A 24,306-nucleotide genomic window follows, 5' to 3' on the forward strand; every position below is an offset into this window, starting at 1 on the left:
GATCTTAGAGAGGCGATAGATGGAGACAGAAGGCTAGGCCAGTGATGGATAGGTAGATCTATAGATGGATGGATGGATGAGTGAGTAGCTAGATAAAGCAGCTCTTAAACACATTTGTGTTCCTGGTGCTGTGCCCCTGATGATACCCTGGAGACCTCAGTCGTCTCAGCTCTGGGCTTCCTGCCCTGGGCCCTCTCCTGATGGGTGAGAGCTCTCTGCTGGGAGGGCCTCAGTTCTGCCTCATTGTGTTCCCCAGCAGGGTCTAGATAGCAGCAGGGCCCCTCCTCTTTCCCCAGTTTGAGTTTGGGACCCATAATCACATCAGCCTCCGCCCTTGCTCCTGGATGTGTCCATCTACTCCCCTCCCTCCCTTCTGACCATCTTTGTCCTGTTCCCCAGTAGATGTTATCTCTTCCATTAGAAGGGAAGCTCCCTGAGGGCGGGGAGTGGCTTATTTCTGTAGCCCAGTGCCTGTCCCAGAGTCAGAACTAAATAAATGCCCCATTCATTCATTCTTGGACTTTCAGCACCTCCCCCCATTCTGCAGATGTGGGCATACCACACAATCAGATGAAGTCAGAGCCTCGGGAAGAGGCCCAGACAGGGCCATGACTGGCCAGGCCTTGGGGCTGCTCAGGCAGAGGCAGGCCCCACTTCTGACCAAGGCATTCCTGGCAGCTGCATCATGAGGCAGAAATGTCTGGATGCAAATCACCATCCCCCTCCCCGTTAACAAGAAGTAATTATTATTATTCTTTATGTCATTAATTACTTAATGGCATCGGCTTATTAGGGTTATCGGTCGCAATAACTTACCTTTGCACACAGCAGCAGGGTGCCCTGGGTGCTTTGTCTCACTTGAGCCTGATGGTCAGTCACCCTGAGAGGCAGCCTCCTTCGGGCTGGCCCCTTCAGCCATGCTGACCCTCTCTCCATTCCTTGGCTCTCCATTCCTTCCCATTGGCCCCTCTCCATCTCTGGAAACATCTTCCTTTGATGCTGCTTAGACACCAGGAAGCCTTTCCTGATCCCCCAAGCTGTCCTCCCCCTGCCTCCGTACTGTCTTCTGCCTTAGGGCACAGACTGTATTTTTATTTTATTCACTTTATATTGACGTTTATGTGTGCATGTGCGCACACACACGGAATGTATTTGTCTTCTCCATCAGAATGGCAATTTCTTGGGAGGAAGGGTGATTCCATGCTGAGTCCTTGTGTTCTTGGTGTATAGCCCAATGCCTGGCTTGTGGGGGGGCCCTGAAGAAATGCTTGCTTGATTGAGGAAGGGGACTTCCCTGTGTCCATGAGTCCTTCCTGTGGGCAGAGGGCTCTTACAGCTCAGTCCGTTTCAGCCACTGAATGCTTCCTCCCCAATCCATCTTTTCCTACTTTCTCATTAGTACGAGGTCCTCTTTGCAATGTCCACACACACATACATAATACTGTATTATTAACCTCTATCAATTGAGAAAACATAACTGGATAAGGATCCCTTGTAATAATTCTTCGATCCTCCAGATGTCTGCCCTCAGGCCCAGGAGCTGGGAAACAGTAATATGCTCTCTCTATGTTCAGATGGGTTTGTGATCTCATCCATCTGAACGAATCCTGCAGAATTGAAACCCCCAGTCCGTTCTTGCACCCCGCATCCCAGGCACAGCTCTTATCCGTTCTCCACGGGGAATCTCCCAAGTCTGGAGGCTGGCCTTGTGTTCTTCTAACATTGGCACCATCATCATCATCGATTCGTTAATGGCAATAATAATGTCGATAATCTGCATTAATCCTAACAGCAGCTCACATTCATCTGGTGGTGTGAGGTTTGCAAAGGATTTTATGTATTTTATTTGTATTTGCATATTTATTTTGTTTGTTAATTTTATTGTTTTTGTTTATTTAATACGTGTTCCTATTCCTATCTCTGTCCATAAAATCCCACCAAATTCCCACATCTGATTTCAGTTGTCATCCTCATTTTAAAGAAGAGGGAAACTTGCCCTCTTGTAAAATGAGGGGTGCGAGCGAGGTGGCCTTGAAGGGCCCTTCCCTTTCAGTATGTGCTCCCAGGTAACATTCCCTTAGCCCTTTTCGGTCTGCCCCGCACTCTTGCTCAGTGCTCACAAGAACCCTGTAAAGGCGGCGCTATGATTGTGCCCATTTGGTAGATGAAGAGACTGAGGCTGAAAAAGGGCTGAGTGACTTGGCCGGGCTCGCAGCAGCTGACTGAGTGTCTGAGGCAGGATTTGCACTCGGGGCTGCCTCCACCTCCTGCGGGCCCCTGACTCTCAGCCGCCCTCTTTCTGGCCACCGTATTTCTTGCTGCTGGGCTGGTTCTCCTCAGGGAGGTCGCTCTGGCGCACTGCGGGCCTTCATTATTGGCTCTCTTGTTCATCCAATTTGCAAGTGGCACAGAGCTGGCAGGCCCAGCTGAGAGGACAGACACAGGGTCCGAAGGGACCTCAGCAGCCCAGAGCGGCGGCCACATCCACCACCATGGGATTGAATAGGCTCACGCCTGAAGATGAGCAATGCTTAAGATGCTCCATTTCCAGCTGGAGTAGACTTTGGAGGCCATCTTGTCTAAGACCCAGAGAGGCAGTGACTTATCCAAGGTCCCACAGATCATAAGTGACAGGTGCAGGTTTTGAACCCCGATCTCATGACTCCCAATCCAGGTCAGTCTCTGTGACTCTGGGCCAGTCACTTCATTCATATTTACACTCAGAGTCAGGACAGACTTGGTTTAAATCCTGTGTCTGATCAATACTGGCTGTGTGACCCTGATGTCTTGGGGCCCGGTTCCTCATCTGTGAAATGTCGGGCTTCTCAGCTAACATGCATTTGTTATTTCCTTACAGTTTCCAGGCACTGTAGTGAAGAGGCAAAGGGAAGCAAAAACAAAGGCAGAAAATATGTAAAAACCCAAACTCCCCTCAGTGACCCTGCATTCTGATGGGGAGCAAGCATGGAGATGCTTGGGTGGCCACAAGCTACTCCTGAAACAGCTAGAAAGACATCCGTGAGTGATGGGGACCAGGAAATGGCCCCTCTAGCCAGCTGAGCCTTGAAGGAAGCCAGGAGAGCACAGAGGCTGAGCCATGCAAAGGCTCAGAGGTGGGAGAGGTGCCCACTGACCACTGTGCCCTCTGCTTCCTCTGAATCGTGACTGGACCTTAGGGAAGGGGCCCTGGCTCACTGTCCCAGAACTTAGCCAGCAACAGCTTCCCTTCCTGGCCCTCAACTCGAGTCCCCCCCAGCTGAGTTCCCTTTATTAGATGCTGATGACTAACTGTAGAGTTTCCTTTAACTATTTAATGTAATTAGCTTTTACTGTTAGATATTTACGCCAAAATTATAGCCAGGGGAGGGCAAAGGAAGGGAAGCCTACTAGGCGCTGGGCTCCAACACACATTATCTCACTGGATCTTCACAGCCTTGGGAGATAGGTGCTGTTATTATCCCCATTTTACAGATGGTAAAGCTGAGACAGACAGAGGTGAAAGGACTGGCCCTAGGCTCCCACAGCTAAGTGTTTGAGAATGAATTTGAACTCCAGACCCAGTGCTCTGTGCACTTGGCACCTCCAGCTGCTTCTAAGAGCCTACGAAAAAACAACCAACCAACGTTCCCACCACATACCTCAGTCCCTACTCTCCCCCATGCCACTGAATAACTGGCGACCAGCACCGGCTGAGCAGCCACCACAGAGTCAGTCAGTCCGCCCGTGGTGGTGCAGGCTCCCTGAACCTCCACCCTCCCCAGGCTGAGGAATCGCTGGCTGAGCTCATTCCTGTCCCATTATTGATGGGAGGGTCAGAGTGGAGCCAGACACAGGATCATGGGAACACTGCCCCCTCCTCGATCTGCACAAGGTCATGTGGGTCATACATGGAAGACAAGATTCAGACCCACCAGGCCTGGTGGCCTTTCTGGCTCAGAGACGGATCTCACAGGACCCAAGGAAGTAAGCAAGTGGGGAATCCAAAGGGAGCCATCTGGAGGGAGCCCCGAGTTTGTGAAGGGCATCTAGAGCAGACTGAGCAAGGAAGGAAAAACCCCCCTGCGGGGGTCTGGGGAGGATCTCAGTCTTCACAGCCCTTACATAGTGCTCTGAAAGTCCAAGGTGCTGCTGTGATTTTGTTGGTGTAGAGGGAAGCCTTCCTAAGGTACAGCTTCTCACAGGACCCTAGATCCAGAGTAATAGTAGCTGGCCTTTATATAATGCTTTAAGATATGCTGAGCCACTGAATCTATTTTACGCATGAGGAAACTGAGGCAGGCAGGTCACCCAGCTCATGTCTGAGGTGCAATTTGAACTCAGGTCTTCCTGACTCCAAGCCCAGCACTCTGGGCCAACTAGGGGCCAATTTATAGTCTTGGGAGTTGCCTGGGGGCACTGAGAGGTTGGGTAGCTTGACCAAGCTCATGAGGCTAGTGTCTGTTGATGGGGACTTGAACGCTGTTCTCCCCAGCACTGGGACTGGCCCTCTATCCCCTGTGCAACTCTGATTTGTATTATTAGCAGCATTAGCTAACCCTCATCACACAGGGTTTGGAAACTGTGTGTGTCTGTGTGTGTGCGTGTGTGTGTGTCTGGGTGTGTGTCTCTGTGTGTGTGTCTGTGTGTGTGTCGTGTGTGTGTATCTGTGTGTGTGTGTGCGCACAGCTGCCTGCTTTTCTGTAACATGGTTTAGGAAGCTCCTTCCTGTGGGCCTTTCCATCCAGGTGATTTCCAGAGCTGCTGACCTCTGTACAGTCAAGGGGTGGGGGCCGTTGTCCTGTCAGGCACCCAGGTTCACAAGGCTCCCAACCACAGCCTCACACTCAGGTCTGAAGAAATCCATGTGGGGGTTTTCTTTCTCTGCCCAGTCTGCTTTGGAGACCCTCCACAAATGATGCTCCCTCAGCCTGGCCCACTCTGTGTTCCCCAAACTTGATTCACCCCTTCCTGACTTCCAGCCTTGAGAGCTGTTCATTAAACACGTATGAAGCACTAGACCCTTCTGGGGCAGAGACAAAAATGAAAAATCCCTGTCCTCAGGGAGCTTATGGCCCCAATGTCACCCAGTCCTTTTTGATTTTACGCTCACCTAGGGCAGCTCACAGAGAGGTGCGGGGCAGGAAGGGGAGGCCAGAGCTCTGCTGGCTGTTCTTGGTCTCCCAAAGTGACCAGAAGTTCAGTGGTGATGAACGGCCTTGAACCCGGCACTGTGCTAGGCGTAAGGCATCCAAATCAAAATCAGGCCATCTCTGCCCTCAGGTTGCTTATGTTAACCTGGGGTTGGGGGGATGGGGACTGGAGGGACAAAGATAAAGTGGAGCCCTTTATGGCTCGCAAAGTGCCTGGTGCATACCGTCTCACTGGGTCTTTTCAGGGGATAGCTACTGTTATTTTCCCCATTTTTCTGGTGAGGAATCTGAGGCCGAGAGAGGTTAAGCAGGCTGCCCAAGGTCAAACAGCTACCAAGTGTCTAAGACAAGATTAACACTCAGATCTTCCCGACTCCCAAGTCCAACACTATCCACTGCACTTCCTACCTGTCTCAGTAAGCAATAATACAGAGACAGAGAGAGAGAGAAACAGAGAGAAAGAGGGAGACAGAGAAAAGGAGAGAAAGGGAAAGAAAGGGAGAGAAAGAGAGAGAGAAAAAAACAGAAAGGGAAACAGAAAGGGAGAGAGAGAAACAGGGAAAAAGGGAGAGAAAAGAAATAAAGGGAGAGAGAGGAACAGAGAGAAAGAGGGAGAAAGAGAAAAGGAGAGAGACTGACAACTGAGGCTTGGGAGCAGCATAGGGAAGACACACTGGACCCATGAGAAGCACCATCTGAGCAATGACAGAGTGAGTCAGCCGGCCAGCCCGTGGTGGTCCATGTTCTCTATGATGTAGATGCCCCTGTCATTGACACAGATGGCAATTTGTCCTTTCCCCTCAGAGACTGAGTTCTAGAGCTGAATTGACCTGAGATGTTTTCTAGCTCCATCCCCTAATTTTATTGACAAGAAAACTGCCCAAGACCACCCAGGTGGTAGTAAGTGACAGGCATGATTTGAACCCAGGAGTCCAAGGACTCCAGTGGAGGCAGGACTCTTTTCTGGGAAGCATCAGTGCCCTGGGAGACCTGAAAGGTCCTCCCCTATTCCTTCCACATTGCAGAGAGATCCCTGGAGGAACTAGACTCTACCTCTGCTCCCTCCCACCCCTGCTCATGACCAGTCCACCTTCTTTTCCAATCCCTAGTTTCTCTCCTGGCCACTTCTGCCCTTATTTTTTGTGTAATGATTATTTTTTTGGAGGGGCATTTGGGGTTAAGTGACTTGCCCAAGGTTACACAGCTAGTAAGTGTTAAGTGTCTGAAGATGGATTTGAACTCAGATCCTCATGACTCCAGGGCCGGTGCTTTCCTCACTGTGCCACCTAGCCTCCCCTGTGTAATGACTTGTTCAAGGCTTTTTTGATCCTGCCCCTGTTGGTAACATTCTTTCCTTTTTAAAATTACATTGTATGTCATTTATATTTACTTTGTATGTGGAAATAGAATATAAGCTACTTGAGACTAGGAGCAGTTTTAATTTTTCTTTGTATCCTAGAAGTCAGCTAGTCAACAAACATTTATTAAGTTCCTGCTATATGCTAAGCACTGGGGATACAAAGAAAGGAAAATACATGGTCCCTGTCCTTGAAAAGCCCCCATTCTAATGAGTACAGTCATGCAGATAACTATATTTCAGATACAGACAGGGGCCATAGAAGGTGACCTCAGAAATAAGCAACAAAGACTTGGGGCGTTGGAAAGGACTCTTTCGGAAGGCAGAGTGTGAGCCAGGAGGTGGAAGTGAGGAGGGAAAAAGTTCCATTAGTGGGGAACAGCCAGAGCAGATGTGGGGAGATTCTGGTGCCTTCCCTGTATCAATTATTTCCCATTTATCACTTGTTTGACCTCAGATGCCTACTAGCTGTGTGACCCTGGTCAAGTCACTTAGCCCTGTTTGCCTCAGTTTTCTCACCTGTAAAAATGAACAGGAGAAGGAAATGGCCAACCACTCCAGTATCTCTGCCAAGAAAACCCCAAGTGGGGCCGTGAAGTTGGACATGACTGAAATGACCAAACACAAAACATGGCTTGTTTGTGCATGGTTGTTTGCATGATTAGACTGTGTACCCCTCAAGGGACTGGTTTTTGCCTTTCTATATCCTCAGCACTTAGTAGTAACTGTTACTTACTTAAATGTTTATTGACTGACTGACTGCTCAAGTATCTTGTGTTAGGATCTCCAGGAGGGTTCCAGTCCCAACTCTAACACTGATTGCATCAGGTGAATACAGGGAAGACTACCATTGCCTCCTTTTATGGACTTGGAAACAGGCTCAGCTGTTTCAGCAGCTCTCTCCACATGACAGGGAGTAGGGGTGGCTGTAGGGGATGGTGAACCAGATTTGAAGGATTCAAATTTGACCTCGGGTGATTGCTGGCTGTATGCCCCTGGGGAAGTCTTTGAATCCTTCTGGGTCTCAGTTTCCTCATCTAAAATGAGAGGTTGGACCCGGTGTCCTCTGAGGCCCCTTCTGGCTCTACACTAAACAGTTCTGGCACCTAGTAGGTGTTTTAACAACAGCTTTTTGAATTAAATTGAAACCTTCTCAACCCAACCATGTGCTTCTCCATTGCTCTCTGGTAACCCACAATAGGTGAAGAAGGTGAATGCTACACATTGCCTTGAGTCTTCCCTGAGAATGGTGAGTGCATAGACCCAAAGCAGGCTCACAGGAGATCAGTAGCATGAGGGGCCCAACCTGGCCCTTCAGAGAAGCCCTTAAAATCCTGAGGAGGGGAAAAGGGGAAGAGTATCCCCCAGAGAATCTGGAGGTCCTAGTTTATAGAATCTAGAAAGCTGGGGTTCAAATCCTGCTTCTGATACTGAGTCTCTGGGTGCCCAGGGCAAGTCACTTAATTCCCCTGGCCTCATTTGTAAAAATCATAATAATAATGGCCGTAGTAATTATCCCACCAGATCATTCTAAGATAATGTCTGTAAACTGCTGTTTAAACAGGTGGGGTGGGGTGGTTATTATTAAGCTGCCTGACTCTCTGCTCCCTTTAATGCTAATACCTTCCCTTCCTTGATTATTTCAAATTTATCCTCTGTTTGTGTCCGTGGTTAGACTTGAGTTCATTGAGGTCAGGACTAAGCCTCAAGGCCCCAGGTTCCCCATCCCTGGACTAAACTGTCCTTTGCCTTTCTTGACATCTCCAGTGCCAGGGATGCAGTAGGTACCTAATAAATGTTTATTGACTGATTTATTGATTGCCTCCACATAGGCCACCTTGTCTGGGTCTTTGTTTCCCCTTGACAGAACAAAGGGGGTGGACAGGCTGCTTTCTAGGGACCCTTCAGTTCCCTCAGACTCAGGACAGCTTCATTTAGAACTGGAGGGGACCCTGAATCCAGTCATCTCATTTGACAGGTGAGAAAACCAAGAACCATCAGGGTTCCAGCCTTGCCTAGGTAGAATTTGCACCCAGGTCTTTCTGGCTCCAAATCTCCAAAGCCACGCCTTACCTGGATGATGTTGGGAAAGCCTGGATCTTTCTGCACGCATTTCCACATCCATAAAATGAGGGCAGATCTTCTTGCCTTATCCTGTATTTGTGAAGAGTCTTTGCACATGTGTGTGGGGGTGTGTATGGAGGGTGGGAAGCAGACATCCCATGACTCCTTGCTAGAAGTGTAGTCTTTAAATGAAAGAAAAATGCCTCGAATGAGTGAGTAAATGAATGAATAAGAGAGTGAATGAAAAATCATTTATCAGACTTACGTGTACCAGGCACTCCTAGGGTAGAAAAACCTAAATCCAAAAAGCAGACAGTCGGTGCTCTCAAGAAAGTATTTCGTCTTGGTTTTGTATTCACTCAGTCAGACTTTGTGTTGGGAGAAGGAGAATTCAGGCAGATCCCAGGCCTTCCCTTTATTGTTAACTATTATTATTAATACCATAACATCGTATTCGTAATTGGCACTTCGCAGTTTGCAGAGCACTCTACGTAAGACCCGCTAGACCCTTGCAGCAGCCCTCGCAAGGCGGGTCCTTCAGGTATTGCTGTGCAGAGCAGCAGGGGTGGGCGGGCAGACACTTGGCAAACATTTATTTAGCGTTTATTGTGTGCCAGGCTCTGTACTTCAGTGCCCATCCATCTGCTTGGAGGGCTGTTCGTGATTTCACAGATAATTGGTCACAGAGCATTTTATTATCTACATGAGGACATTGAAACTCAAAGAGCTTACCCAGTCCTGCCCAGAGCCACCGTCCAATGTCAGGAGGAGGGTTGGAACCCATCCCTTCCTGATTCTCATTAAGCATGCCTTCCCCATACATCATACACACACATATACCATGCATGTATACATACACATATATGTATACACTCTACATACATACACAACGGATACACACACACACACACACACACAGCCTGGGCTTTGTGGAGGGTAGAGGCCAGGAGCTGCCTGCCTGGCTAGGCTTCTTCCTGGCCTGGAGTCTGCTTTGGTCCAGAGGGGAGAGTTCCCACAGTGAGGATGTGCACGGAAGCCCTCCGGGGGTGCTTGTAGTTACACAGACTGAGCAGTGCAGGATGAACAGAGAGGAGGAGGGGCCAGGAGCAGGTGCCTCCCTGTGTGTAGGAGACCTCCATCAGAAATTGGCAGAATTCTGCAAGGTGAAGTGCAGAATGGGTCTTGAGCTTGACTTAGCATTGATCAGCACCAGATCTCTGATTACAGGAGAAGGCAGAGCTTGGCTTACCTTGGCTGCTTAGCCCTTCTGCCCCTCCGTCTCTTTATCTCTAAAATGGGGCAGAAGAGCAATGATCTTGTGACCCTAATCAAAGTTTCCTTCCCTCCCTTCAGAAGGACCCCCATTTTCTTCTACCCTCTTTTCCTTTCTGGGGACCCTGGTCAACTCTTACATGCCTCCCTCCTCCCCCCCCCCTTCATCATGCTCGCTTCTCTTGCATTATACCAGGGAAAAAGGCAGAAAAAATAAAGGCTGTGGAGTGCCTGGCTATTCACTCTGAATGAAAATGTGGCCAGGAGAAAAGAGAAGGCTGGGTGAGGAGCCTGCAGAGGAAAAACACGTCCAATTTCTCTGCAGAAACCTAGGGCCCCTTTCAGTGAAATGTTGCCCAGCTCTGCCCCCTGGAGTACCAGACAGGAACACCTGCTCTAAGAATCCCCAGTCTTGCAGTTGGAATTTGAATGGACAAAGCAGGCCCTTTGTTCCCATTATCAATAATCCTGGAAGAAACGTCAGCATTGGGTAGGTTGGAGAACAACATTGTTTTTGTTTCCCCTGAAATAACCTAGTCTAGATGTCAGAGTGGAAGACCGTCACAATTGGGTTTTAAAACTAGAATCATTTCGTTTTATATTAAAAATATTATCTACAAGAGCCCATCAGTCATTCAGATGTGCTTTCAAAATGCTTTCATTCAGAAAGGCTTTCTATTGCAGAAACTCTGGGTACCCCGTTCAGTCCCAGGGGGGTACGGCCATGCGGCTGTTGCCGATAAGTAATGGACATTATTCACTCTCCCACCAGCGGTGGCTGCTTTTGCTGAGCTGCTCAGAATCCTCGTGAGGCTGTTTTGTCTCTCTCCCCTCGGCTCCTTCTGCTGCCGGCCATGACCTGAAATCGAGCAAATGTCAGAAATACTCCCCTCCCAGCCAAGCATGTCTAGGACATTCTAGATTAGGAGCTCAGGCGGGCGCTGCCTGAGTGCGGGGCTATAATTCATCTCTGCTCTTGTGAATTCTGCATGTCCTTGGACTGTCACTGGCCACTCGAAGGGCTGCAGTCAGGCTAGGCTAAGCGAGTACCATTTTTCACAATACTGTGTTTTCAGAATCCTTTGTAAAAAGTAAAACTGGAAATCAGAAGCAAGGAGCTGGGGAGTGGGAAGGGGGAAAGGGAAATCTTGCAGTATAGTTTTATCTTCTTGTGTATGCAGAAAACCTTGTTGATTTGTTTGGTTTTTAGAAGCTTTGGGCTGGCAGATCTAACCTGATTCATTTAATACAGGTTGGGATTATAATAAGAACCTTAAAAATAAAATCCCATTGACTTTGTTTTCACAGGAATGATTTTACTTATTGGGAAACTATTCTAAGGTGCATTCTAACTGAAAGACAGAGGCATGATATTCTTTAAGAAAACAAAATACATGTGTAAGTTCAGAGATTTAGGCCTGGAATGGACTGACCTTTAAGGTCATTGAGAGGAGCCCTTTCATTTTACATCCCAATCAACCAATAAATATTTATTAAGAGAATGATTGATGCCAGGCACCTGTCCTGGTGGATGGAGAGCTGGCTTGGAGACAAGATCTGGATTTGAATTATGCCTCAAGAACTCATTAGTTAACCAATGACCAGCCTCTCTGGGCCTCAGTTTTCTCATGTGTGAAATGGGGGTAGGGAGGAGGAGAGGGTACAAATTTATGATCTTTAAGGTCTCAGCCGGCTCTAAATCTATGGTCTTAGATGAGTAAAGTCATTTTCTTCCAAGGACATGTTTGCAGGTGGCTGAGGCAGGGTTTGAAACAAGGTCTTATGATGCAAAATGGTGCCTTCATTTCCCTATATGCTCCTTCTTTGTTTGTGCCTTCTGTCCTTATATCCCAGTTATTTTTGAGGGATTGGCGGGGGGGGGGGACCCTTCCCTACTCCTGCCCCTAGATTAAACTGTCTCTTGTGGCACAATGACAGGGTGGACGGCATTCTGCTCCACAGCTCTCCCAGCCCCCTGCCTTCCGTATCAGATTCTCAGCCCCATCCAGGTTGGCTGTCTTTTAGTTATCTTTTCATTTTCATTGTCGAGGCCTTTGGGTAGATTGTTCCTTTTCTTCTCATTATTTCATTCCATGTCATTTCCTATAAATCTTCCCATCACAGCTCTTAATTTCTCATTTCTCACTTCCCATTCTCCAGCAATATTTAGAGTGCAGTTGGATCTCTAGTCAGGAAAGCTTGGGTTCAAAACCTGCCTCTTCTGATCCTTACTGGCTCTGGGATCTTAAGGTCTGGGATTTCTCTCAGTTTCCTCATCTGTAAAATGATGGCCCTTCCACCTGGAGGTCCATGATCCCTCAGACCACCATCTAGTGGCCGTCCCTGTAATTGGTCATTGCTACATACCCTCATTTCTTACTGTTTGCGTAAAGCCAAGAATGCTGCTAGGAATATTTTGACTTTCATTTGACTTGGTTTCTGTCTTTGACTTCCTTGGGGGTATTTTTTTTTTCTTTTAGGGACATTTTCAGTGACTTTGACAGGTAATTTTTTTCATTCTTTCTGTGTCCTGGCCATTCTGCCAAAGCCTGAGACTGAGACCTTTGAGGCATGATGTTGTTAAGGGCCCCTTCATTCCTCACACACTGGAGGATTGTTTGTTCACTTTCTTCTCTAGAACAAGGAGGTGAAAAGAGTCACACAACTAACAAATTAAATTTAAAAAAAAATCCAGAATTTGGCATCATTGTTTAATGACTCTTGAGGACTCTCCTCTTTCTTGTCTTAAATTTACTCCTCCTTCCCCCCTTTTCCCACAGGCTCTGCTCTCTTTTTATTCCAGGAATACTGAAACCCATTGCCCCAGGCAACAGGGTTTGGGCTTTTTTTAAAAAATACTACCCCCAAGGGCATCAGCTCTGTGGGAGCCTTTCTTTTCTTTCCTCTCAGATATCAGCTAAGAGCCCAGAGGGAGACCAGGAAAGAGCTGCCAGACTAGTTCTGGGAAGTATGGGTGAGGGACAGTTATGTGAATCCCCCATCTGTGAATTGTCCCTTCCCCCACTGGCCCAAATAGACTAAGCAGTCCCCAGCTGCTAGCCTCTGGAGGGAAACACCTTGACCCAACGTTAGAAGGTGGCTTGTGCAACCCTCCCATTTTATAGAGCGGGAAACTGAGGCATCTCTCTTTACTTGTCAACTCTATCCCTCTTTCCATGGTTGAAAGTGGCCATTAATCAGCTGGAAAGGCAACTGTGTTTGTTAATGTTCTCTTGATGTTCCTTTAATTACAAGGCCCTTCCAATCCAGTGTCCTCTAATTCAGAGCATTCATACCCACCAATGATAACATGTCAGAGTGCCCTTGGTGGTCAGGCTTGCACCAGGGGTGAAGAGCAGTGAATGCTGGGTTCTCAAAACAGGTGAGTAGGAGGAGTTTTTCAGAGACAGGTATGTCCAGAGTTTGAGGGGATTTGGGGTGGGCTGTAACCTACCTGTGGCTCTTGAGTCTCGTTGAGAAGCATGCTTCTCAGAATCCGACGACAGTAGTTCCTTCAGTCTCTGCCCTCTTTCCAGGGACAGGTCTTCAACTCTCTGTCTCCCCCCCCCCCCCCCCCAGAGCCTCATGAGATGCCCTTTGCCATCTTGGTCCTTCACTGTCTTGATCTTCCTCACTCACAATCATAGGTCTAGACCTGGAAGGGACCCTACAACGCATTGATGAAGAAACTGAGACAGGCATCTGTTAAGTTACTTGACCAGGATCTCACAACCAGAAAGTATCTGAGGCCACCTTTGAATTCTCTTGAGGCCTTTTATAGCTAGCTCTCAATCTAGGCTCCTGAGAACACCTCTTATTCAAAAGGCTTTGAATCGAATTCTAGGGGAAACTGGAGTTGTTTACCTTGGAGAAGGACAGTTTGAGGTGGGAGGGTGGAGATTGAAGCTGGCTCTGAAGAGTTAAGGTGCTATTGTGTGGAAATGGGGATTAGGCTGGTCCAGCAGCTGATTCTCTGGAGGTGAGGGAAGGCTTCCTAATAGCTGGAAGGCCCAGTGGTGAAATGGGCAGCCTGGAGAGGTGGTGCCCACCCCCAGTTCCAGTGAAGGTCTTCAAGCAAAAGTCAGATGAGCCCTTGTCCTAGCTGAGATACTTTTTCAGGCCTAAGTTGGGCCAGATGGCCCCTTATGGCCTTCCATCTCTTCCATGTTGTGACTCTTAATGGGAATGTCCAGCACTGCGATGTATCCTGGAGATGAGAATGGATAGTGACAGAAAAGCCATTGTGGCTGATCTTCTTCCTCTGAGCCTTTGCCTTGCCTGGTCGCCATGCCTGGTGTGCTTTCCATCCTCACTTCTACCTCTTGGAATCCTCAGCTTCTTACAGAGCTCCTCCGTGAGGACTACCATGATCTCCCCGACCGTTTGGGGTATGTTTATTGATTTCTCTGCATACATATTGTTTCCCTAGTTAGCCCTATACTCCTTGAGCATAAGGACATTCGTTCCTCTCGTTGCATTCCCAGGGCCTCCATCTTTCAGTTTGCAGCTCCTACTATGTGTGTGAGGCATGGGGCCTAAATGAGAACAGAGAACGGTAAAGCACGTTTCCTGCCCTCAAGAGGCTTGCAGTCTACTTGGTGAAACAAAGGGCAGTTTCCAGTGACTGGTCAATCAGCAAGCCTTATTACTGAGTGAGAGCTGTGGGGTTTGTCAGGAGGTGGGAGCTGAGCCCTGCACGAAGGCCTCAAATCAGAGAGAGAGAGATGGGGCTGCGTCCAAGCTCGGGGCCCAAGCTAAGCTCTGTGCCTTGTTGGCTCTAAGCAGGGGAGTCATGGCATCTCTAGGAGTTTCCGTTTCCTTGGTTGTAAAATAGAGCAAATAATGCTGTCGAGGGACTTGTACCCTAAATCTGTCTGCCTCATACCACGTCCCCTCCGCTCTGCATTCAGGGCAGAGGGGCTTTCCTCACTGGAAGCTCCCCACACTGATGAAGCCAGGGGTCCCACCTGAACACGTGTGAGTTAGCAGATCAATTGAAGGGTCAGCATTGTTTGGTGGAAAAAAATCTGAAGACCTGAGTTCAAATCCTTGTGATGTCACCGCTAGCTGTGTGACCTCAGGCCAGTCACTTTCTGCTCTAGGTAATCTCTCCAGTCTCTTCTAGCTCCAGATCCGTATTGCTGCCATACATTATAGGTAGGTTGCTATCTACACTAATGAAGGGAAGAGTCCCCCATGGAAGAAATGACAGATTGGTGTATTATATCATGATGTCCTCTGAGGACCTATCTGTGATCCTTTGGTAATATATACAAGGGGTGTTGAGGGGCAGTGGGGACACCAGTCTGACACTAATAAGGGCTTCATACAAAGGAGGGGAATCCAGTTTTGATCACCATTCTCCAGAAGCAGTGAGGACAAGAGCTATACCAGCTTGGATATCAGCTGAAATAAAAGGCATTCTTTTCCAGTCTCCCCCAATGCTACTGCCCTCCTTCTGAGATTACCTTCCACTTAGAATAGACAGACAGATGGATGGAGGGATAACTGGACAGAAGGATGGGTGGGTGGATGGATGGATGGGTAGACAGATATATAGGTGGATTATATATCCATTATTATGTGATACATAGTTAATATATTTCACTATATAATGTATAGTTACAGACAACATTGTTATCTATATTTTTTCTCTGCTACTAGACTGTGAACTCAAGGTTGGAGGCCATGTTTTTGCCTTTGCTTGGGTCCGTCCCCCTTAGCCCAGTGCCTGTAAACACTTAATGAATGTTTTACTGACTCACGCTCCTTTCCCCTACATTCATTTAATTCATCCTCACACAGTAAAAGGGCCAGCTCGGTACAAAATTATTTCCTATGTTTCCTTGCTCACTCCCGGCTTCCTCTCCCAGTGCCCCTTCACCCCTTCAGCCAGAGAAGTGGCCCAGGCTTAATCCATTTTGACTTCTATTTCATTATGACTTCTATTTCAAGGTCCTGGAATTTTGTCATTGTGGATGTTCCCATTAAGAAATATCACACACAAAACATCATTTAATGGGACACTCACTTATCTCTGCTCCCAGCGGTCCTGATGAGAATAAATACTGGAATTTATTAACCAACATCTGTTGCAGACATTAAAGAGGGAGAGAAATTGTATGAACAGCTCTCCAAATTAAATCACCTCTCAGCAAAGATGTTTGCCTCTTCCCTTGGAAGCTGTCTCATGCAGAGTCCAGGTGGAAAAGGCCTTTCGTGTAGTCTCAGGCATCACTACTCCTCTTTGGGGACATGGACCCCTTTGGCCATCAGCTGGGTCACAACTGTGGACCCTTCTCAGAATTATGTTTTCACATGCATAAAATACATAGGATTGTGAGAAAACCAATTCTCTTAAAACGAAGAAGTAATTTTTTTTTCCCATCTGAATTTGAGGACCAGCTAGAGTCTATGCACAGACCCCAGGTTCGGGCTGTATGCAGTTGGTGAGCTCTAGATGCTCCCATTTGTGGGAGACAAAGGCAGGGACTCCTAGGTCACGGCAGAGTCTCACACACAAAGCCTCAGCAATTGGCATGACTGTCCACCCGTTAGGTTGTAAACCCTCTGAGGGCAGGGACTGGTGTGCGTTTTCTTTGTGTCTACTGCCGAGTACAGGGCCTAGAAATGAAAAATTGAAGAAATGCTTATGAATGATTAACCCATGAATCGATGGCCAGCATTCTTCCGATGGTGTTATATGGCCACAAACCTTGGAATTCCATCATTTCCAGAGAGCCGAAGCTGAAGGTCGACACCATAGGCCACAGCAGGTCATTAGAAACAGATTATATGCAAGAAATGACGGTAAACAGTATGACCCACAGTGGCCAGGCATGTCATAATAAAGGATACCAGATGGACAGTCCTTGTGTCTTATGGGTATTCATCTAAAACCCTAGTGGAAAGCGATCAGCATGTAGGAGGGACCCCCCGTGGCTGATAAATCGAAGGACATGGGCAAAAGCCCCACAGAGTGGGCAGGGGTCTGGTAGGTTGGACTGTTGGGGGGAGTATCTTCACAGTATTGTAGGCACACGGCTTTCAAGTTGGAAGAAACCTTGGAGCATGATCAAATCCAGCTCTTCTCTTTTTATAGACCAGGAGACTGGGCCCCCGGGGTCTTCAGTGACTTGCTAAGGCCTCGAAGACCTGTGAACCCCATTCACTGATTATGGAACCAACAATCATTCACTACACCTGGCTGTATCTCAGATGATAAGTGACTTCTCCAAGGTCACACAGTTAGAGTACATCCAAGTCGGGGATTCAAACCCAGATCTTTCCTTTGTACTAGGATATCATGAGTCCATAGAAAGACTTCAGGCAGCTGGGTGGTGTAGTGGGTAGAGCTCTGGGCCTGGAGTCAGGAAGACCTAAATCAGCATCAGACACGTCCTAACTGTGTGACCCTGAACAAGTCACTTAGCCTCTGTCTGCCTCCATTTGCTGAACTATAAAATGGGCTAATAATAAAGTGCCAGGCCTGAAATCAGGAGGGCCTGAGTTCAAATCCTACCTCAGACACTCACTAGCCGTGTGACCCTGGGCAAGTCACTTAGTTTATGTTTGCCCCAGTTTCCTCATCCATAAAATGGGGGCAATAATAGCACCTACTTCCCAGGGGCATCGTGAGGACCGATGGAGTGAGATAGTCATCGTAAAGAGCTCAGCACAGGGCCTGGCACCCCGCTGAGGCGCGTCTGAGGATAGGTTGTGAGTGCTGCCTGTCAGCTGTCATGTCTCCCATCCCTGAAGCGCAGGAGCTGTCCTAGCCCTCTGGGCCCTTCTGGAGATAAGCCTCACCACAGGTGACTGGGTGGGTGTCAGCCAGGATGCCATAGGGTCCTCTCAGGTCTCTCTCCCCTTCCTTGAGTCTCCCTATCTTGACCAGTCTAGAAATTCGATGGAGACTCATAGCCCAGACCCACTGTGATTGCTGGAGAAGCTTTCATGTCTCCTTAGACAACCAAGTGTTCCCTACCTGGGGTCTCACCACAATCACCCCAGACTTCATGCAGTCCCCTGATCAGCTTACCTCAAGACTCCTGAACTCAAGAGATCCCGCATTCTCAGCCTCCCCAGTCTTTGGGGTTACAGGGGGAGCCATCCAACCCAGCTGAGTTTCATTTCTTATAAAACAGGGGAAGTGGTGAGAGCTTTTCTTTTCTTTTTCCTGGACCTCCTTCAAAGCAACCAGAAGCAACGGAGTGGTGGGAAGTCTGGAAGCCAAGGATCAGAATTACTGAAAGCCAAAGAAGGGGGTTGAGACGGGTCCAGTCAGGTCTGGTCCTGGGCACCTGAGCCGCCGGCTCTCGCTCTTTGGCCTCTGCCTCTCTGAATGCTGTCTTCACAAAGATCTGTGTGTCCAGCTTTGGGGCCTCCCAGCAAAAGGACAAAGGGCTTTTGACCATAATAATAACCACTAAATCACTGTAAGGCTCACCAAGCTCTTTAGATTCATTATCTCATGCATATCCTCAGAGAAGGAAGGCACCCATTGGTTGAAGGGACCTCCTGGTGTGGAAACCCCCTCTACCAAAGGAGATCAGCCCTTACTTCTCTGAGACTTCCCATCCTGAAGCTAAGATAGACACCTGGACTTCAGGCAGGTCATTATTTTGACTTTCACACTGACCTTGTTTGAAAGCTCCCTGTCACTCTTGGGCCCCCAGTGTTAGATCTTCGGGTCTGAAGGGCCCTGGCTCCGGACACTAGTTAGATCTCTACTCTGATTAACCAGAAGGGAAGGACAGCCCGAAGCAGCTGGGCAGTGCAATGGCTGGAGCCCAGGGCTTAATCAGGAAGACTCTTCTCCCTGAGTTCAAATCCTACCTCAAACCCTTACTGTGTGACCCTGGGCAAGTCATTCCGGTGTCTTAGCCAAGAAAACCCCAGAGGGGATCATGAAGAGTTGGACATGTCTGAAATGACTGAACCATGAGGGATAGTGGAGGATAATTTTGCCTCTGTATGAGGAAAGCTTTCTGGTGGAGAGTCCCAGAGTGGAATGGACTTCCTCTCACAGCCCTGAGTTCCTTAAAGTGATTGGATTTGCCCTGGCCGATCCTGAGAATTGGGGAGGGCCTTCGCCCTGCTTAGTCCTGCTCCCCGTTCACAGTCGAGGGCCCCAGTCAGGAAGCCGGCCTGTCAGGGGTGCACGGTTATAGGACAGGGTAATGTCTGTAGGGGAGAGGTTGGGCTAGATGACCTCAGCGCAGTGCTGGGCCCATAGCAGGCTCAATAAATGCTCACTGGCTGACTTACCTTGTCAGCACCTCCATATCTGTCCCATCTACCCTTCCAAATCATGGTTCTCAGGACCCCCCCAGCTCCAACTCAGATTCACCAGGGTAGAAGAATAAGAGTCATGGACATGATGGGACGCTTTGGTCAGTCCACAAGCATTTAGTAAGCGCTTACTGTATGCCAGGCACCGTGATCAGTGCTGGGGATACAAGGCCAAAAACGAAAGACTCTCTGCCCTGGAAGAGGTCCCATCCTAGGAGGGTTGGGGAGGCTTGAGGGCTGAGACATCTAAAGCTGCCAGAATAAATAAAATCACATGCAGACTAGTTTAGGGATGGGAGCCCCTTGCAGCTGGGGTCACAGAAAAGGCTTCCTGCAGAAGGTGATGCTTGAACTGAGTTCTGAAGGAGTAAAGAGATTTTCTGAGGTCAGGGTCAGGAGGGAGTGCTTTCCAGGCAAGGAAAATTTGCTGCTCCCTCCTTTAGAAAATAAAAATAGTGACTTGTCTTGAATCATGTAGGGCAGAGTTAGGACAGGCCAACCCTGGATTGTGGTGTTTCTTTATAGGTGATGGTTAAGGTCCAGTGCGGGGAGGCTGGATCTGGAATACCTGAGTTGGGATCTCATTGGAGACACTTAACTATCTGGGCCCCTCATTCTACCTCTGTGGGCCTCAGTTTCCCCTTTTATAAGGTGAGGGGGGTCAGACTCATGGCCCGTCTTAGTATATCTGCTCTCAGGAGCTCACATAGACCCATGTATCTCTAAAACTCAGTGCCGATGGATTTTGCTCCTCTCTCTCCTTCCCCTTGGAAGATCTCAAGCCCTAGAGTATCCCCTTCCCTTCCCAGCCCCCTTCCTAAAGGTGAGTCCCAGAGGTCACTGGCACATCAATATTTTTCTGTCCCTCTGTGTGTCTGAGTCAAGCATGAGAGGGTAAAACAAGGCCCAGACTTTGACTGAGCAAAGGCTTGACTTCCTTTCATTGACCACACGATGTCGCCCTTGGCCAGATAGCGAGGAACTTGGCCAACCTTGGGTGAGGCTTTGCGTGGAAAATAAAGAAATCAGAATAAGGCCTTAATGGTGGATGAAGTGGAGGCCTGGGAGAGGGTCAGGGCTTGGCACTGGGAAGTGGCAGCGTGGCCACTGATTGGAGAAGGGCTGAGCAAAGCCACACAGTGATAACAGCAACACTGATGGCAGTAAAAGCCATTGAGAGGCTGTGGTCACATTCTGTATGGAATCAGATGATGTACCTTAAATCATCATATTAAATGTATATCTCCATATCGTCATATTAATATCTAAAATGGGCACTTTAAGGTTTACAACGTGCTTTGAAAAATAACCTTATTTGATCTGGTGAGTAGGTATGCTTGTTATCCTGTTGTGTAGATAAGGATCCGAGTCTGTGAGAGGTGAAGAATCTTGGCCAGGAGTGGCCTCCAGCTTACTCGAGCTGCAGAGGCCTTCGGGGTGTGGAGTGGAGGCCAGAGGTGTCAGACACAGGGCCACCAGCTCCCTCAGGCTCCAGGAGCCAGATTAAAGGAGCAGTCGCAGAATAAATACAAATGCATTACAACTGAGATGATGCTCACAGGTGCTTCCCCAGGGGTCCTTGTGTGTGTGTTTAGGTGATTTTGACAGTGCTGCCCAAGTCCCTCTCCTCTTTTTTTCAGAAGAGGCAGGAGATCCCAAGAGGGGATGTACCCCTGACCATAGACAGCAGAACAAGAATTAGAATCTAGGTCCTCCGGCCCCGAATCCGGGCTCTCCCCAGTCCCATCCTCCAGCATTTGGAGGAGGCGTGGGACAGGAGGAAGGGCAGGCCCAGACCAGGCTCACTCTCTAGTGTGCTGGCAGCAAGCAGCCTCTAGATCTGCCGAAGTGAAGCATCCACTGACGAGGAATGGACACCAGAGGGAGCCCTCTGCTTCATTTTTTCTCCTCAGGCTTCTACTGACCAGTGACCCATGGAGCTCAGTGTCTGCCTCCAGCTTTACAGATGGAGAGTTTTTCAATGTGCTCTCCCCACTCTGCATCCTGGCAGCCTCCCATGACATGGCCCTTCGAGTTACTGTCCAGACCAGAAGGATGGTCTGACCTCTGGCCATCCAGAGGCATCCACAAGAAAACTAGTAGAGTCATAGACTCAGAACTGGAAGGACCCCTTAAGACCACCTATTCCAACCCTGTCATTTTACAGATGTGGAGACCGAGGCCTGGAGTAGTGAACCACGGTTGCACAGGTCCTAAGTACCAAAGGCTTTGAACCCCAACACAGGCCTCATTCTAACTCACCACTAGGCCACCCTGCCTACCTCAGGGGGAAACAGCTAAGACACAGAGAGAGGAAATGATATTTAGAAGGTTCTCGTGAGCATTTTCCAGGAGAATGTGACTGGCCTTGAAATCCCTAGCTCCCGTTTGTTCTATCAAATCAATATTCTTCAGCATTCAGGAGTTGGGTTGGCTTCTCATTAATGGTCTTTGCCCATTGGAAATTATTACCATTCTGCTGAGTGTTAGGGGCTGTGCCTGAGCAGGGGAGGAAAGTACTGGTCCTTGGAGTCAGGAGAGTTCCCAGTCCCTGCTCAGCCACTGTTTTGCTTTTTGGAGGGCAGTTGGGGTTAAGTGACTTGTCCAAGGTCACATAGCTAGTAAGTGTTAAGTGTCTGAGGCTGGATTTGAGCTGAGGTCCTCCTGACTCCAGGGGTTCAGTCACTCTTATCTTGGGTGAGTCACTCACATCTTCCTATCTTCTGCCAGATGAGGGGATTGGTCTTGGTGATGCCTTTGTTGGTGTCCAACTCTTGGTGACTGACCCATTTGGGGTTTCTTGGCAAAAGTACTGGAGGGGTTTGCCATTTCCTTCACTACCTGAGGAAACTGAGGCAAACAGGGTGAAGTGGCCGGATTTGAACTCGGGAAGTCTCCTCATCCTGACTCCAGGGCCAGCACTCTATGGGCCATGGCTTCACCTAGCTGCTCCTGTGTCTTTACTAGAAGCCTTCAGGTAGATGCTGGGTGTCATGGTTCTTCTCAGGTATGGGTTGGGGGGTCTTGGCCCTTAAAGTCCCTGCCAGGTCTCAAGTTGGTGACTCTGTGTTGTGGCATTGACTCACCAAGCATCTATCTGGTGTCTCTCTTGTGCCAGGCACTAGGGATATGAAGACAAAAGGAGACAGTCTCTCCGCTCAGGGCATTTACATTCTGCTAATGGTCTGTAAGGTTTCTTCACACTGGCGCACTGGCTGTGCCCTTCTTTGTAGAGGATACCCTGCCAGATCACAGCTTCTCAGGCTACTTCACTTACTCCATGTGTCTCTTTTTCTGGCAAAATCTGCTTTGGAAAACCTTTCCCCTCTGGGCTGGTTGTGCCATGTTGCAAAGAAGAGGCACATCGAGATTCTGTCTGGCCTCAGTAGGAAGAGAAACAAGAATGCACCCACATTTGTGTCCAGCCCTTGGGTACGTGTTGGGCTGTGATCCCAGCTTTGGATCTGGAGGTCAGGTGGGTACACAAGCCACGTGTGCCTGTCTGTGGCTCCCGGGAGACGGATGGCCCCAGTGGAACAGGGAGGATTGGCCTTGGGTTATGAGGTGATATTGTTCAGTGTTCCAAGGACTGATAAGGTACTGAGTGTAGAGGAGAGGGAAGGGTGAGGGGAATCACTCCCCAGGCGTCAGAACTCAGTCCGGTCCTTTTTTTGTCTCTGGTCTTCATGGGTTACTGCCGAGGAAATCAATTGAGACAAATCTTGTGTTAACAGAGACCTTGGCTGCTCATCTGTCTTTTTTCTTTTTAACCCCATGACCAGGGCTGCTTTCTCCCTGGAGGCTTCAGAACTCCCTTCTTGGAAGGGATCCACCTAGACCAGCCCTTTCGTTTTACAGATGGGGAAAGGGAGGTCCAGGCCTGAGCCTTAATTTCCTCATATGGAAAATGGGGACTGAGATGAGCCCACTTCCAGGTGATATAAAGAGGTTCGAGGGACAGATGTTGATAATAGACTGCAAACTTTAACGGCCCCACCAAGGTCAGTTATCACTAAGGACACTAGGGGACGCCATGGACAACTTACTACCAGTCATAGTAAGAGGAAGCATTTACATAGAGCCTTTAAGGTCTGCACAGTGATTTACTTTACAATGTTCTCTTTAGATCTTTAGAACAAATTTGGGCTCTTACTACAGTAAGCACTTAACACATGTTGCTTCATGGAATCAGTTGAATTCAGGGTGACTTCCGAGGTCATCTAGGCCAACCCCCACATTTTACAGATAAGGAAACTGAGTTAGAGGGGCAAAGTGGGTGGCCTACCTATTTGCAGGCAGTAAAGGGCACACCTGGCATTTGTACCCAGGTCAAATGATGTGCTCTGCCTTCCACTAAGGTCATCTGGTCTCTCAGAAACAAAGGCAAGTTTAGAAACAAATCTTCTGACTCCTAGACCAGTGTTCCTTCTGAATTTATGAGGCTGGAGACCATGCTCTGGGTGTCTGTACTCTGAGCTCAGGGCCACTGCCAGCTTCCCTAAGGTCCTCCCTGACCCAGAATCCTGACTGGGCTGGGCTTCTGCAGAACAGCCTGCTGTTCCTGCCTGTCTAAAAGAAACCTTCAGTTCCAGCGAAATCCAAGATCCCATTGGAATGGCCTCATTCCTCACTCTTCCTCCCCTCCCTTCCTTCTGGCCACTTCAGACCTTGTTTGCAGCTGTTTAGAGATGGGGGAGGGAAGCCCAAGTCTCACTGCTCTTCAAGGGCTCTGGCTCTAGGAGGAGGAAGGCACAGGATATGAAGTCCAGCTCTGCAGAGTGACCTTGGGCACCTCGGTCACTCCTGGGCCTCAGTTTCCTCATCTGTGCAATTAGAGACTGCACTAGAGAACTCAAGGACCCTTTCACAGCTCTGAATCTGTACCACTGTGGTGCTTTATTTAAGGTGTGGTACTGGGAGAAGGTCAACGCTACTAGCTGTAGTGAGGTAATTGGACTCTCGCCCTCTATCCATCCCAGTAATCAGAAATCTGATGTTAACCTTGCAGATACATATTTATTGATTTCAGTGATGTGACTAGACTTCATTGAAGGGAAACTCCCAACCCTCCAACCCTTTCCCTTTCAATATAATTCTTGTCCATGCCCTTCCATAAACCCTCCATGGGGCATCGGAGCCCCCCCTCTCCCACCTACCTCCAGTGCATTGGAGGTTGAAATCAGCCATTCA

The 24,306-nt window shown here is 48.6% G+C and overlaps 1 protein-coding gene across 5 annotated transcripts in view; it reads left to right on the plus strand.

The window, feature by feature from the left end:
- Positions 1-24,306, plus strand: part of GNG12 (G protein subunit gamma 12) — a 136,647-nt gene that overhangs the window by 61,123 nt on the left and 51,218 nt on the right. The gene's annotated exons all lie outside the window — the stretch shown is intronic.

This window comes from Petaurus breviceps, unplaced genomic scaffold (genome assembly GCF_028583685.1).
Source record: "Petaurus breviceps papuanus isolate PSGF00001 unplaced genomic scaffold, PetGlider_PUasm1.0 208, whole genome shotgun sequence".
NCBI classification, from domain to species: domain Eukaryota; kingdom Metazoa; phylum Chordata; class Mammalia; order Diprotodontia; family Petauridae; genus Petaurus; species Petaurus breviceps.